Here is a 16879-nt window from a genome sequence, read left to right as displayed (position 1 = left end):
TGTATTTCTATACTAAGACTATTAACTCTCTTTGTTGAAGTCTGTGTTTATCTCATGTACATATCCTCCTCTGAAGTTCTTATCAATTCTTCAAGGATGCAGTCGAATCTTATTTCCTCCCAAAAGCCTACCAAAATCCCTGGGGTGAAATGAAGCCTCTCTCCTTCCATGCTGCCGCCATATTTGGTTTTGTTACTCTATAGCATTTGTTTTCATCTGCTTTAGAAGAAAGCTTCCCATGTTGGAAAGCAGCCATTCTGTTTTACTCATTTTGGTACCCTGACAGTGCCCACAATCCTTCGCACAAAACAAGCGTCTGATAACTACTTGCGTTAAATGAAGTGAAATCAAAACCACGATGGCTTCACTTTCAAAATAATAGATCCTTATCATCTTGCAATTGCATGTGCGGTAGACTGACAAAATCAACTACAATCTGGATGAACTACAAAAACAACTTGCCATGAATTTTTCTCTCATAACCCAAGCATAGGCTGTAGGGATTTATGACTCTCGTGTAGTTTGGTTGAAGTTAGTCACTCATATAAGTTTTCTCTAAACGATAACCATGAGCTCATATAATTAAATTTCACTGGGAAAAATATATCATAAAAGCCACTCTAGGTGACATGGTTATAAAAAAGAAATAGAAGCTAGACAGGCACACTTAATCACAACTTCTAATGGGATTAGAAATATGAAAACAGGGGCGCCTGGGTGGCGCAGTCGGTTAAGCGTCCGACTTCAGCCAGGTCACGATCTCACGGTCTGTGAGTTCGAGCCCCGCGTCAGGCTCTGGGCTGATGGCTCGGAGCCTGGAGCCTGTTTCCGATTCTGTGTCTCCCTCTCTCTCTGCCCCTCCCCCGTTCATGCTCTGTCTCTCTCTGTCCCAAAAATAAATTAAAAACGTTGAAAAAAAAAAAAAAAAAAAAAAAAAAAAAAAAGAAATATGAAAACAACAACCCAAACAACAAAATATCCTAGAAGGCTGAGTTAAAATTGCCCAGAGTGATTCTGAGTGGTATAATTTTGTTTTATTGGTACCCAGGGCCTGTAAGGATACAGAATAGAATGATAAACATAACCAATAAGTAGTACAGTACATGGTTTGTGGCAGATGATTCACCAGGAATACTGATATAAAAGATTAACTTCAATTTTAAAATTCAAACCCTCAATTTTCTTTGAGAATCAAGAATTACCATGAGTGCTTTTGTTTTGTTTTGTTTTGTTGTTAGAAAAATTCAAATGAAAATAGGTCTAAAAGATGGGCCAAAAGTGGAGCCTGGAGAGTACTGTTGAAGTGTCAATAGTGGGATTACTTGTGCCTCAGTCTCTTTGGCTCAGCAAGAGTGAGGATTCACCTGGTATCTGGGTGCACTCACTCCTCCAGGCTGACAGACTCTCTCCCCTGAGACCATTGCTCTTGTGGGGTAGTGATTTCAGAGTAGGTAGATCCTCCAGAACCTTAAGAAAGGAGAAGACCTTAAGAAAGAAGAAAAACCTTAATGTAGGATGTACTATTTTCTTAAGCCTTGAATTTCAAAGTGTACAATCCAGGTGTGAAGCAGAAGAGGTGTGGAACAGGCAACTAAATTGTTCCTCCAGCAAGATAAAAGAGTTGTAATATTGAGTCAGGGAGATTGAAGAGAAGTAGACTTATGTGCAGCACTCTGCCTCTCCAAGCCCTCCTTCCTTCCTGTCCCAAGAACAAACTTCTTTGACAGGCCTTACAGCAGAGAACACAAGGGGAGCTGTCTCCCATTACTTTTGGGAGATCCCCAGTGTAAAGGGACTTTTTCTCAGCAAATGTTCCCATGGCCACAGGCATGGAAAGTCTAACAGAGATGGTGTTGAAGGGCCCGTGTGAGTGCTCACTAAAAGATAATAACATTACGAGGGGGGATGCTGGGTGACTCAGTCGGTTAAGTCTCTGACTTCAGCTCAGGTCATGATTCAGGTTTCACTAGTCTGAGCCCAAATCAATTCTCTGTGCCCTTCTCCCTCTGTGTGGGCGCATACGCACGTGCATGCTCTCTCTCTCTCTCTCTCACCGTCTTTCTCTCTCTCTCAAAAATAAATAAACATTAACAAAGATAACATTATGGTCAGATTTATAATGTTACTTTGAATAATAGTAGAACAATTGAATTTTAGAACTGGAATGGACTTTAATGATGACCTAGTCAAACTCTCACATTGTACTGATGAGGTGGTCTCACCAGAAAGTTTAATCGCTTACCAAAGGAACCCAACCCTTTGGTGGCAGAGTCCGGATTAGAATCCAAGTCTTCCAGCGCCCGGTGCTCCTGATCTCCAGGACTCCAACTCCCATCCCCAGGCTGTCTACACTCTAATCCCAAGCATTTCTTTCATGGTTTTCTAATTTTTTTTTTACACAATTAAAAATGTTTTATTAAGGCCCATACATAAACAAAGTTATTTTTAAAAAGAAAAACAAACCCACGGAAGGACGAGGATGAAGGGTAACAAGCCGTGGCCCCTCCTTGTATCCCACTCTACAAATACAACTATGTTAATGTTTCCCCCATCCTCTTGCACTCCTTTCCGCCTTTATCTCAAAATAAAATGCTGATGTGTTTCTTGCTAATTTATCATTTTCAGATTTTTGCTTATGGATTTGGTAAAAAAGAATCTAGTTCAGTCTAGTTCCATGACTCACACCATCATTGTCACTTATTACTACTGACTCTCTTTACGTTTCTGGGCAGAGTATCGTGTGTGTGACTCATTCTGTTTATCACAGCCTTGTGTAGAGCGTTGTTATATGTCTCTTTATTATTTTTAAAAAATACATTATTTGACATGTAATTCAATGTATATTATGTGCTTAATGCAGTTTTAACACATATGTCTCTGATGCTTAATGAAACATTGTTCAGTTTTGCTTGTTTTTGAACTTTAAAATGCTCATAGTAGTATATTGTAAGCGATCTTCTTGGACTTGCTTTCTTCACTCAATATTATATCTCCAAAAGTAATCAATTGTGTTGCATTTTTCAGAGTTCATATTAACATCTTTTGATATTCAGTTATGTGAATGCACCACAATTTATTCATCCATGCTGCTGCTATCCCTATGGACATTTGTTTTTTTCCTTTTCCTCCCTACCTTCTATTATGAATACTGAGGTAGGAGACTTCTTGTGTCTCCTGGTGGGCATATGCCCAGAGCTTCTCTTGGGTACATAGTCAGGAGTGAGACTACTGGGCCACCTGCTATAACAATGTTCAACTTTTAGAGATATTGCCAAATTGGACTGCCTCTCACCAGTGACATGTGTTTCCATGCATGTAACATCTCTCCAACATCACTGTGAAGTGACATGCTAATGAAATGGACATTTTTTATGTTTTGTATGTTTATTGGACATTAATTTTATTCTTCTATGAAAAGCCTATATACACTTTTTGTTGATTTTTCTGTTATATTGTATTTTTTCACGTTGATTTGTAGGGGTCATTCGTGTATTATGAATACTGCTCTTGTTTCTTATATGGTATCATAAGTCAGGGTACTTCCAGGAAGAGAAATCACACCAATTATTTGAACAAGGAAAATTTAATATAAAGAATTATTAAGTAGAAAAAGGTAGTTATCTACTAAAAGAAGTGAAAGATTAAAGTGAGAAGTCCAGAAGTAGCAGGTGCTTAGCCCCCCCAACCTCTCACTGCCAAGGCTGAGATTCAGACCTCTTCAGAGGGAAAGTCCTCTTCAAAAGCCTTCCAGTGGTGAAGCAATTTATGAGAGGGTGTGATCAGAGCTAGTCTGTTAGAAATACCTGCCAGTGCAAAAGGTGTGGGCATGATAGGTGTGGTCTCTAGAAGTGGTTCACCATTGCTGGAGAGTGAGAGTTGGTCTGTAGAAGTAATCAACCATTGCTGATGTGGGGGTGGGTGTGGGGCAGGAGGATGGCCAGAAGTTGTGTCTTTTTATTTTTTAAATTTTGTATGTTTATTTATTATTGAGAGAGAGAGAGAGAGAGCGCATGAGCAGGGCAGGTGCACAGAGAGAGAGAGGGGAACAGAGGATATGAAGTGGGCTCCCCTCTGACAGCAGAGAGCCCAATGTGGGACAGTAACTCAGGAACCATGAGACCATGACCTGAGCCAAAGAAGGATGCTCAATTGACTGTGCCAGTCAGGCTCCCCCAGAAGTTGTGTCTTAATGCTTAATTAGAATCAGATTAAACATTATTGGTAGGACTTCTTCATAGGTGATACAGTATACTGATGATCTGACTGCACCAGGTATGACACAACTAATGACAAGTTAGTTCTTACTATCTCCTGGAAATCTCCATGATGAACCCACATTTTCTGTTCACTACTAGATGATCAGTGGGATGAAATTTTGCCCTCTGAGAATATATTTTTCCTCACCAATATGTAATGGTTTTTATAATTTTTCCCGTTATCAGATAATACATTGGGAATCACAAAATGATGATTATTCTAATGCTATAGTACTGCATTTATTAGCCTGCATTCTTCTGTAAAGCAGTACTTTCTTTTGACTTTTCCCTTTTTCTTATGACAGAAAGCAGGCAAACACTCAAAGACTAATTGGATGATGTCAAAAAGATACAAAAGTCAGCCAGAAGAAACTCCCATAGGCCAAATTTTGGGATAATTTGAGCACCAAAAAAAAAAAAATGAGGATATAATTAATTACAATGTATTCAATAAATAAAATCCATAAGTCTATAGGGATATAAAGAGCACTGAGAGAAAGAGATATTTCAGCTATTGGATTTAAACCACTTACATTTTTTTGTTATGTTAATTGGTATATTGGGATTTATCTTTACATCTTAATTTTTTGACATCTATTTTTGTTCCACTTCTGTGCTTCTAGTTTTGTCCTTATTTGTTTTGGACAGACTGATTTTAGTTGTTAGGAATTATTTATTTTTGCTTTTTTCTTATTCCATTTTCCTCCTCCACATATGCTGAATTTATACATTATTTTCATTCATTTAGTGTTTGTCTCTGAAAAATAATTACTTATCCTTCTTTTTTTTAAATTTTTTTAAATGTTTATTTATTTATGAGAGAGACAGAGACAGAATGCAAGTGGGTTAGGGGCAGAGAGATAGGCACAGAATCTGAAGCAGGCTCCAGGCTCTGAGCTGTCAGCACAGAGCCCAACGCGGGGCTCAAACTCACGAGCTGTGAGATCATGATCTGAGCCCAAGTCGGTCGCCCGACCGATTGAGCCACCCAGGTGCCCCTACTTATCCTTCTTAAGATAAGAGCAATGTGCCTCCCTCCTGTACACACAAAGACCTTATCACACCAACTCCAATCACTTCCCTGTCTGGTATACTAATATAGTCCAGCATTTTAGTTCTTTTTTTTTTTTTTTTTTTTTTAAGCATTTAAAATTAGAAACTATCATCATTAGGGGTGCCTGGGTGGCTCAGCTGATTAAGTGTCCGACTCTGGCTGAGGTCATGATCTCATGGTTCATGAGTTTGAGCCCCACATCGGGTTTGGTGCTGACAGCTAGGAGCCTGGAGCCTGCTTTGGATTCTGTGTCTCCCTCTCTCTTTCTGCTCCTCCCTGCTCATACTCTGTTGCTCTCTGTCTCTCAAAAACTAAAGTAAAATGTTACAAAAAAATTTTTGTTAAAAGAAAGTATCATCATTATTTTATAGAGAAAATTTTTGTTTGGATTTATATTTATGTCAAAAAGATACAAAAGTCAGCCAGAAGAAACTCCCATAGGCCAAATTTTGGGATAATTTGAGCACCAAAAAAAAAAAATGAGGATATAATTAATTACAATGTATTCAATAAATAAAATCCATAAGTCTATAGGGATATAAAGAGCACTGAGATCAGGGAACCCAATCCACTGAAGCAACTTCTGCCATCATCTATGGTTTGCTCAGGATAGCTACCCTAGGGCTATGGAAGATGGCGATGCCCCCTTCTCAATGCATTTCTTAATGCCTTGGTGACAAGGGGGACCTTGAGGCCTCTTGGAGGGGTATGGTTAGGAGATGGCTGAAAATATTGAATATGCTCAAAGCATTTCAAGAGTCCTATCTCCCTGAGCTTTCAGATGCTTTCCTCTATAGCTTGGTTCTCAAAAAGTGTCAGTCTAGTATCAGCAATGTCAGCATTACCTGGGCACTTGTTAGAAATTCAACCTCTTGGACCACGACCCAACCTACTGAATCCAGAAACTCTGGGGTGTATCTCAGACATACGTGTTTCTAAAACCCCTCCTGAGATTCTGTTGTATGACAAAGTTTGAGAACCAGTACTATATAACTCTGAAAGCACATTCTGTAAGAAGTCCGGTCATCTTGAGGTCACCACACTGGAAAGACTATAAAGACTATTTAACCAGATAAAAAGAAAGACTATATAGAGAGACTACATAGAAATATGCCCAAGAAAGATGCCTGAGAAAGATGCCCGAGGACCCCAGCTGATCCAAGCCCTGGATGTCTGACAGTCACTTTTAATGTTTTAAAAATGTCTTTGAATAGATATAGGACTTTGAGAAGTATGTAGTGCTGTCTGTAGGTATGTGCTTTTAATTTACATAAGGAGTATTGTACTCTTTCTCACATTTTTCACTTAACAGTACATTTTCATGTATTTCTCACCACTGTGTGGTAATTCATTACATGTGTCTACTACATTTAACATTAATTCTCCAAATGATGAGCATCCAGGTTATCTTCAACTCTCCACTACCACAAACCATCGATCAACATCCTCATACATGCCCTGCCCCACTTCATGAACCTAGGAAAATTTCTTTTTTTTTTTTTTTTTTTAAATTGTTTTAACGTTTATTTATTTTTGAGACAGAGAGAGACAGAGCATGAACAGGGGAGGGTCAGAGAGAGAGGGAGACACAGAATCTGAAACAGGCTCCAGGCTCTGAGCTGTCAGCACAGAGCCCTATGCGGGGCTCGAACTCACAGACCGCGAGATCATGACCTGAGCCAAAGTCGGCCGCTTAACCGACTGAGCCACCCAGGCGCCCCACCTAGGAAAATTTCTATGAGGAGTACATTGATGAAGGAAAACTTAGATTCCCGTTTTTATTTAGAAATAATTCTAGTAGAAGACAAGGCTCCTATGTCAGAAATTTTAAAAGACTGGTCGGGGAACAGTCAATACAAAAAGCCTTGATGCTTTCCTAGTTTTATATACAAAACATACACACACAAAACAAGCATATGCATAACTTTATATTCTTAGTTCTGTGGTTGAAACAAACAAAAAAGTCACACAGGTGACACATTGCTAAGAGCTATGATATTTGCTACTGAAGTCCATACTAATTGATGCCTTTTTTTTACAAACTATGTACACATGAAACCAGCTGAAGAGTGTAGTCCCCTGTGGGAATGTGAATTCCCTAGATGGTTGGCAATGGAATAGTCTTAGTAAATATATAACCAGTTGTGAGCGAAGGAGGCGTGGGCTAGCACTAAGTGCTTTAAGAATATTCATGCAGTTGGGGTACCTGGGTATCTCATTCAGTTTAGTATCCAACTCATGATTTCGGCTCAGGTCATGAACACAGGGTCCTGCAATTGAGCCCTACATCCAGCTCCGTGATGAGCATGGAGGCTGCTTAAGATTCTCTCTCTCCCTCTCTCTCTCTCTCTGCCCCTCTTATCCTCTCTCTCTCTAAAAAATAAATAAATAAAATTAATTTAAAAAAGGATATTCATGCAGTTATTGCTATCTTAACAAGAGGTCATTCTTCAGAACTTAAATTGGTATCTGTTATTTTGTAAATTTCTTAACTATTCAGAAATAAATGTAATGTCCTTAGAAATGGAAATAGTACATATACTCCATAAGCCTCTTGAAAGCACTTCTAGTGTATTGTTAATTATTTAAACTGTGGATATATGGTACACATAAATTAACTATCTATTACCTGTGCCTGAAGGAGAAGAATGAGGAGTGCCTGTTGTTAGTGTGAGGTTTTGCCAAATTCCATTACTTCCTCCTTTTCCCCTCTGGGGCTCCCTTGCTGATGGAGGGACTAAGCCAATTGGGGAAACAATGATAGGCTTATTCTTTAATAACCAGGAGAGTATCTAATACTTCAGGTCAAGAATGTGGTAAAAACAGGGCACCTGAGTGGCTCAGTCAGTTGAGCATCTGACTCTTGATTCCAGCTCAGGTCTTGATCCCAGGGGTGTGGGATCAAGCCCTGCATCAGGCTCTGTGCTGAGCATGGAGTCTGCTTACGATTCTCTCTCTCTCTCTTTCTCTCTCTCCCTCTGCCCCTCTCCCCAACTCGTGCTCTCTCTGAAAAAATAAAAAAAAAAGACTGGAGTAAAAGACTATAGTAAAAGACTGTAGTAAAGACAGAATTGGCTAAGCCACAGAAGTATCTGCTAGTCACTTGAACTGAGTATATTCAGGCTGCTGGACTTCCTAACTTACTCACCCAGGAAAGGACAGGGGAGGGAAAATGTCCAGTAGGTTTACTAAAGGAGACTGAAGGCTTATGTGCCCACTGCACATGGAAACAGGACCTAAAGGAAATGACTAGTTTGGCATTTTCCTTTAAGGCACAATAAGCTTGTGCATTAGGTAATTGTGGCCTAATGAGGGTTGATCCATTCAACAAGTATTTATTGAGAATGTATTTAACCAGATACAAAGAAGAATCCACTTTATTATAAGAGTTTATAAGCTAGAAAAATCTTTCTCAAAATGTGTATCCCAAAAATAGGTGTTTGATGTAGGAGAGATCTGTGGTCAGGAAAGTTTGAGAAATGTTGGGTTGTTTTGGTCTGTTCAAATTATTATGATATCCTGGGTGACTTACACAGCAAGCAGTTATTTCTCAGTTCTGAAGGCCAAAAATCCAAGATCAAGGAGCCAGCAGATTCAGTGCTGGTGAGGGCCTGATTCTTGGTTCACAGCCGGCTGGCTGTCTTCTGGCTGTGTCCCCAACATGGCAGAAAGAGTGAGACAGTCCTCTGGGGCTGTGGCACTAAGCCCAGTCATGGGGGCTCCGTCCTCATGACCTAATCACTTCCCAGAGTCCCTACCAGCAAATACCATCACACTGCGTGTTAGGATTAAAACATACGAATTTGGGAGGAATACAAATATTCAGTCCATTGCATGGGTTATAAATGTTAAACAGATTGCTTTTGGCAGGACTTAGTTCATGTAACATGCAGATGATGTGATTCTGCAAAAGGAACAGAGACTATAGTATTTCCCAAATTGTCTAAAGGACTAATGTTCCACTGAAACATACTTTCAGCAACATTTATGACCTTATCTACTCTTCTCTCCCTTTCTCCAGCCACACTGGTCCCCAGGCTGTTCCTTGACCATTCCAGCCCCTCAGCAGGAGGCTTCACTTTGTGTTTACCTCTGCCTGGGGCACTTTTCTGCAGATAGTCACTGCTCCACCACTCTGTGGTTATATTTATTAATTTTTCCTCCAACCCTCTTGATCTCCCGTCCCTACTTTCTTTTCCTCTATAGTAATTGTCACCTTGTAAAATACCATATATTTCACTTATTGATTGTGTTTATTGTATCTCCCCAGGAAAACATACACTCCCTGAGGGCAATAGTTTTGACTGTTTTGTTCACTGTTGACTTCCCACAGTGCTGGGCACTGAATAATATGACTGAGGGAAGAACTGGTTTAGAGGGAGAATTGCTGTAAGAGATATTGTACAATAACTTTAAAATTCTAGGGGCACCTCAGTGGCTCAGTTGGTTAAGCATCTGACTCTTGATCTTGGGTCATATCATGATCTCTTGGTTTGTGAGATGGAGTCCCATGTTGGGCTCTGTGCTGACAGTGCAGGGCCTGCTTGGGATTCTCTCTGTCCCTCTCTCTCTCTGCCCCTCCCCACTTCTTTCTCTCTGAAAATAAATAAACTGAAAAAATTCTAAACAATTATTCTCATTTTTGTGTATCTCATACTATCCCTCCTTCTTGATTTTCAGGTATCTCAGCCTTCGATATTAGTAATTTATTTATAACTTAATATTAAAAAGAAAAATTACAGGTGTCCCTGAGTGGCTCAGTTGGTTAAGTGTCCAACTTCAGCTCAGGTCATGATCTCGTGGTTCATGAGTTTGAGCCCTGAATTGGGCTCTATGCTGACAGCTCAGAGCCTGGAGCCTGCTTCAGATTCTATGTCTCCCTCTCTCTCTGCTCCTCCCCCACTCATATTCTGTCTCTCTCTCAAAAATGAATAAACATCAAAAAAAAAAAACTAAAAGAAAAATCACTATTTAATTCTACAATCTGATTCACCCAGATAACGGAAAGGATGGTTTTGAGAAAACAAAGCAGATCTGGCTGTAAAGTTACTTTCCAAAGCATATGGACCACTAGTTCAACAAACAAACAAAAAACCAAAAAAATACATATAACGTGTCCAGAGAAAAGTCTAAGAAGAACTTTTAACTTTGATCTTAAGTTCATCTCCCCCCTCCATTGTTTCTCTTAATGATTAGTCATTACAGAAATATATCCTTAAATAGGGGCCTGTGAACTTAAAAAAAGATACCTCTTTTTTTTTCCCATCCTAAGTGAAATGCTTGTTTATTGAACTGTCATCAAATGTAATTTGATTAAATTGCACTCATTCATGCTTACATCCCCGTATATAAGGCTAGCTTGTTCTAAAAACTAACAAAAATAACAAAGTAGAAAATAATACAATTCTTTTCAGTTTCATCTTTCTTTATAAAAATCTGTGTCTAACTTTTCTGATGTTTAATTTTTAAGAAATGTTGGTTGTGAGTTCAAAGTTTTAATGGGACTAGAATAAACTTTAATGAATTTTTGTGTTATGGAACTTTTCAAACATACACAGAAGTAGAAAGAATAACACACTAAATCCTATGTATCTCTACTCTAGCTTCAACATCTATCAACATTATATCATCCCTGGACAATTTAAATATATAAGAAAGGAGTCTTCATTACTAAAAGGAGTCATGTTTTTAGTTCTATATCAAGTGTAAGACTCAAGTTTGATTTCACACCAAACTATCCTAGAATCAGTACAAAATGTTAATAACTGAAATTGGGTGGAGATCAAAGGTCAAGGGGTAAGGAGGGGGAGATTCCCCATAGTATGGCTGAAGGCATACTTTTGTTTCTTTAAAAAATTTTTTAACAGAGGGGCGCCTGGGTGGCTTGGTCGGTTAAGCGTCCGACTTCGGCTCAGGTCACGATCTCGCGGTCCGTGAGTTCGAGCCCCGCGTCGGGCTCTGTGCGGACAGCTCGGAGCCTGGAGCCTGTTTCAGATTCTGTGTTTCCCTCTCTCTGTGACCCTCCCCCGTTCATGCTCTGTCTCTCTCTGTCTCAAAAATAAATAAACGTTAAAAAAAAAATTAAAAAAAAAATTTTTTTTTTAATAGAGATAGAGCATGAGCAGTGGAGGGGCAGAGAGAGAGGGAAACACAGAATCCAAAGCAGGCTCCAGGTTCTGAGCTGTCAGCACAGAGCCTGACTTGGGGCTTGAACCCACGAATCGCAAGATCATGACTTGAGCAGAGCCAAAGTTGGACACTCAACATACTGATCCACCCAAGTGCTCCCCCTTTTGTTTCTTAATTATGACCCTATCAAAATCATCTTATTTAATAAAATAATACTTATTAATATTAGTCACCATCTTGACTCAGTTGGTTAAGCGTCCAACTCGATTTCGGCTCAGGTCATGATCTCATGATCTCAATGGTGGGGATTGAGCCCCACATTGGGCTCAGCGCTGGGCATGGAGCCTGCTTAAGATTCTCTCTCTCCACTCACACATGCTCTCTCTCCCTCTCACTCTCTTTCTAAAAAAAATATTAGTCACCATTTATTGCATGTCTTCTGGGCAATTTGCTATTTCTTTCACAGATATTTCTGTATTCAGCTTTCACCGACCCTGCAAGCTAGTTATCCCCAGTTTTCAAATGAGGCAGTTGGAAGCTCAGAATGGCTAAGTAGTTTCTAAGATTGCCCAGAATCTAAAGAACAGGGCTGGGATTCAAACCCAGGTCTGTCTAAGTCTCAGCCAGATCGTACCACTCTCCACCTCCAACCCCAATGCTTGTGTCTCCTGTCCTGACTCTGACTCCTCTGTGAGATTCCTGGAGAGTCTCTTTACCGTCCTGTAGCAGATGCTGTCAGTGCCCTGCCAGTTCCCCTGGTATATCATATTTCCATGCATGCTAGCTACACTTCTGATTGTTGGAACCTGCATCTCTGCTTGAGAGCCTTCTCACACCTCTGGAACCCCAGAGTTCTGCCCCAGCACAGGAGAGGCTAGACGTTCTAGAAAATTACCACTTCCCACTCAACTAGTGATTGGTAGGAGCTAAATATCCAGCTCCCTCATCCTTGGGCAGGATAACTCTGAAATGCTTGCTCTGTACTGGCTCCAGAGTTCATCAGCAGTATTGATTCTACTTGAATACAGTGGAAGTTTACTTGAAAATATACCCTTTAATGATTCTTTCCTTCCAATCTCATTTTCCCACCTCCTAAATTAAGTTTTTGTGCTCATATCCTCTCAGGATCTGCTTCTAAAGGAACTAAGCCTCTTCTATGCCTCAATTCCTTAACTATCAAGAGCAAAGATGTTGTATGAAATGAATTCAAGAATTCTATGGTTCTGTTGTGTGATAGTAAATGTCACCCAGACTTCGAACAGGGCCTTGTCTTCTTATGAGCCAGATCAAATGAGCTCAATACCACCAGCCCTAAATTCATGGCCATGGGAGTCAGAAGCCTTCTCAAGAGTTCTGAGAATTCCTAAAGCGTTTATGAAGTCTGCTCACATCTACTTCCCACGCTTCTGCTACTTTAGAGATTCTGTTCTACCCTGTGGACCCAGATGGGGCTCTCAGCTTTTACTTCTTTCTCTTTTTTTTCCCTAAAGTTTATTTATTTTTGAGAGAGAGCAAGAGAGCGCGGGGGAGGGGGAGGGAGGGAGGGAGGGAGAGAGAGAGAGACACGGAGAGAGAGAGAAAATCTCAAGCAGGCTCCAAGCTGTCAGTGCAGAGCCTGATGCAGGGCTTAAGCTCACAATCCATGAGATCTTGACCTGAGAGTCATGATCAAGAGTCAGATGCTTAACTGATTGAGCCACCCAACCACCCCTCAGCTTTGACTTCTCTCAAAGCAAACAAACAACAAACAAAAACAAGCCCCTAAAAGCATGTGTAGCTTAGTCAGACATTAATGAATTTCTGGAGAGAGGATGAATGAAGGAATGGTTTGGGGTCTCGTAACACAAATAACTACAGGCAACACTGCTCTTATCAGAGTTCTCACAAGGCTTTGAGGAACCCTCTGCTGAGGATTTTCACTGATGCTTCCCCTTACCTAGTCCCAGGGCTTCTCCCTCTCTTTCTCCCTCCTGTCTTTGGTTCTTCACTCATCTCTCTCCTTGTTAATCTCAGGAGCAATAGCATCCCATCCCTTGTCCATGCAACCCAGCTTATCCCTTCTGGAATGTTTTGACACATGTTTGTTATCTAAGCCTCAATGGCCTCACTTATATGAAGTGACCTCATCAATTTATTCTCCCAAACAATGACACATTCCTGCTTAGGAGAATTCTGGTGAACATTGTTCAGTGAATCATCTCTTCCCTTTTCCCCAACCCCTTCTCCAGTGAGTTAAAAATAGTTCTTTTCTTTCTCTTCTTCTCGTGGGCACTGCTGTTATCTCTTTGACTTACCAAAACAGGAATCCTAAATTAGTTTTTACTTTTTCTGTTTCGTGTTCTCTTCTTTCTCTCTCCATAAAGCCGATACACTTAGCCCTCTTTTCCAGGCAGCACTTGATGCTGGTCTCTGTCTCACTGTAAGCACATCACACCTTTTCTCAAGTTGCAGATGGCTTCTCACTGTTCCACAGATAATGTGCACACATGATGGTCTTTCAAAGAAGTCTTTCTGTATTCAGAAAAATAAGTATACACTAATTCCTTGTGGCTTCCCTAAGCTGGCTCTGCTACAATTTTCCTACAGTTTCTAATAAAACCTCAATTATGTTCTTTAAATTGTTTCCTAGCTGTCAGATTCATGTTATCTGAATAACAAACATGTCTTTATCCACCAAGAAGAAGGCACTAGGATGGGATGAGGTGCATCAGAAATTTATTGGTGGAAATATCACTGAAAGATAAAGAAGAGGAAGTAGGAAGTAGCAAGAGCCTTCAGACCACGATGTAGGTCTCAGGAGTGTGCAAGGAGAGCAAGGAGAAAGGAGGGTTGGGTATGAAGAATCTCAGACTGCAGCACAGTTCTCAGAAAGTTTTGGTCAGGCTGATGAGGAGTCCTGGAGCCAAAGCTGCCCATTAGAGGAGTTCTATGTCTGCTGGAATGGGCAACAGTAGTGCCCCAGCCATTCTCTGTCATTGGCTGAGGACAGGCCAAGGGGAGTGTGACCTTAGTGAATGCAGGGCTGGATCTTTAGGGCAGTGAGGTCAAGTTCCTGCAGTAGAACAGCTGACTGGTGTATTTTAATGACCATCACGTTGTTATTCAACACCTTCCTTTCTGTTGGTAGACTCTTTTTTACCACTTTGCCCATTACCTATATAAGTTATGTATCTAATATCAGCAGAGAATCTTTAGAAGGCAAAAATTATATGTCAAGTAATTATGTATAATAAAGAATTAAGATGATTTTACACAGTAATTTTGAGAATTGTTTTCTCTTAGTCATTTTTATCCTAAACTGGAGGATTTTAAGTTATGACTTCCAAAAAACCCTACAAATTGGAATAAAATTCCTTTACACTCAAATAAATGTCTATCCATTATCTTTGTTTAAAAAACTAGAATGCTCAAATTTTATATCTTCTAAATATTCTTTAAAGGTTATTGAAATAATGGGGCACCTGGGTGGCTCAGTCAGTTAAGCATCCGACTCTTGATCTCAGCTCAGATCTTGATCTCAGATATTTGAGTTTAAGCCCCGTGTTTGGCTCTGCACTGGGCATGAAGCCTATTTTTTTAAAAAAAAGGTTACTGAAGTGATACCTTTGTAAGGGCTAATTATAATTATTTTGTTTTAAGTATCAATTATATGAAAAATGAGTGATTACTTTAAAAACGATAGATGATATAACTTACTATCAGCAGATAAGAACCACTTCACTGGTCAAAAAATTCATCCTGAAAAAAATCTCAGTTAGTGACAGTGATATTGAAAATTGTTATTTATATTTCTCAATGGAAAAATTTAAAATCAGCTGCTATAATTCCAAGCTTTCTAAAAGGAAATAAGAAAAAAGAATGCCCAGAAAAATATGAACTTGGTGTCATTCGTCATAGTTCCAACATGCATGGATATTAACTTTCTATCAGAGACCAAGCGATTTAGATGAATGTTTTATTTACTCTTCATAATACTTCATTCTTATTCCCAATACACAGGTAAAGAAACTGAGGGCTTAAGAGGTTAACTAACCAACTGCCTAAGGTCCCTCCATCATGGCGGCACTAGAAATAGAACCTGTGATTTTCACAGGATTTATTTATCTATCTATCTATCTATCTATCTATCTATCTATCTATCTATCTATCTACTGCATATCTACTACTATCTTGCACTTCCAGTTAAGCTCCTGCTCAATTGGGCTTGCAGTGTGTGAGCTATAAGGCCTCTTTTCCTTCTATAGATGAAGACAGAATTTCAAAACCTTTAGTCATATATGAAACATTTTCATGAATATTGTCTTATTCTCAAAATATCTGTACTTTTACTGACTTAATCTTTTTAATTGACTCATTAAAAAAAAAAAAAAAACAGCTTCAGAGGCATCTGGGTGGCTCAGTGGGTTAAGTGTCCTATGCTTGATTTTGGCTCAAGTCATGATCTCATGGTTCATGAGTTTGAGCCCTGCCTCGCAGGCTCTGCACTGGCAGTGTGGAGCCTGCTTGGATTTCTCTCTCTCCCTCTCCCCTGCTCACTCTCTCTCTCAAAATAAATAAATAAATAAGTAAAAAACAACCCATCTTCATTGACAGAAGTAATGTCCATGAGACTGTTGTAATAGTTATATTTTCAATTCGTAATAAATTAAATAGACATAATAAAGTTTACAGTCTCCTAAAATTGAATTGAACCAATACTAGTCCAGATACAAGTGTTGGAGGCACACCAGACTAAGACACAGACTAAAAGCAGGCTGAGTAGCTGCTCTCCATCTAGTCTCACTGGTCTTGGATTGCTGGATCTTACCTCTGCAATGCCTATTTACTGTGTGTGTGTGCGCACATGTGTATGTGTGAGTGCAGGCCTGCTATGGGGGGTGGGAAATAGTGTGATGGGGTAAGGTAAGGAAAGGGAAAAGGCCAAAAGATCATGTCTTCACTAAGGTTTACAAAAAGGATAAAAGCATTCAGCCAGTTAGTTCCTATGGGCTCACCTGTAGACTTAATCATGGACATTCCAAATCAAGGTAGCCAGAGCTGGTCACTGGAGATAATCATTGAGGCACAGAGATACTTGGAGAGTGGGCACCTGTGATGCGGAGAGCCAGCTGTGTGGGATGGTTGTGGACTCCTCCCACAGAGACTCTCACTGATCACTATTTTGGTTCAGTACTATGCCTTGAATGTGACTGGTAAATACTGGCCAAAAATATTATAACAAAAGACTTCTGAGACTAGAAACTTGTTTCTAGGGGCGCCTGGGTGGCGCAGTCGGTTAAGCGTCCGACTTCAGCCAGGTCACGATCTCGCGGTCCGTGAGTTCGAGCCCCGCGTCGGGCTCTGGGCTGATGGCTCGGAGCCTGGAGCCTGTTTCCGATTCTGTGTCTCCCTCTCTCTCTGCCCCTCCCCCGTTCATGCTCTGTCTCTCTCTGTCCCAAAA

The 16879-nt window shown here is 40.1% G+C and overlaps 1 long non-coding RNA gene across 2 annotated transcripts in view; it reads right to left on the bottom strand.

Moving 5' to 3' along the window:
- Positions 1-16879, bottom strand: part of LOC131514578 (uncharacterized) — a 51008-nt gene that overhangs the window by 28925 nt on the left and 5204 nt on the right. For both annotated transcript variants that reach the window (XR_009263137.1, XR_009263138.1), the window contains exon 2: positions 1323-1485. This is a non-coding gene — a long non-coding RNA (uncharacterized LOC131514578). The remainder of the gene's footprint in view (positions 1-1322; positions 1486-16879) is intronic.

This window comes from Neofelis nebulosa, chromosome 6, assembly GCF_028018385.1.
Source record: "Neofelis nebulosa isolate mNeoNeb1 chromosome 6, mNeoNeb1.pri, whole genome shotgun sequence".
In the NCBI taxonomy this organism is placed as follows: domain Eukaryota; kingdom Metazoa; phylum Chordata; class Mammalia; order Carnivora; family Felidae; genus Neofelis; species Neofelis nebulosa.
Note: the sequence above shows the minus strand (reverse complement) of the source record. Positions and strands in the feature narration are given on the sequence as shown.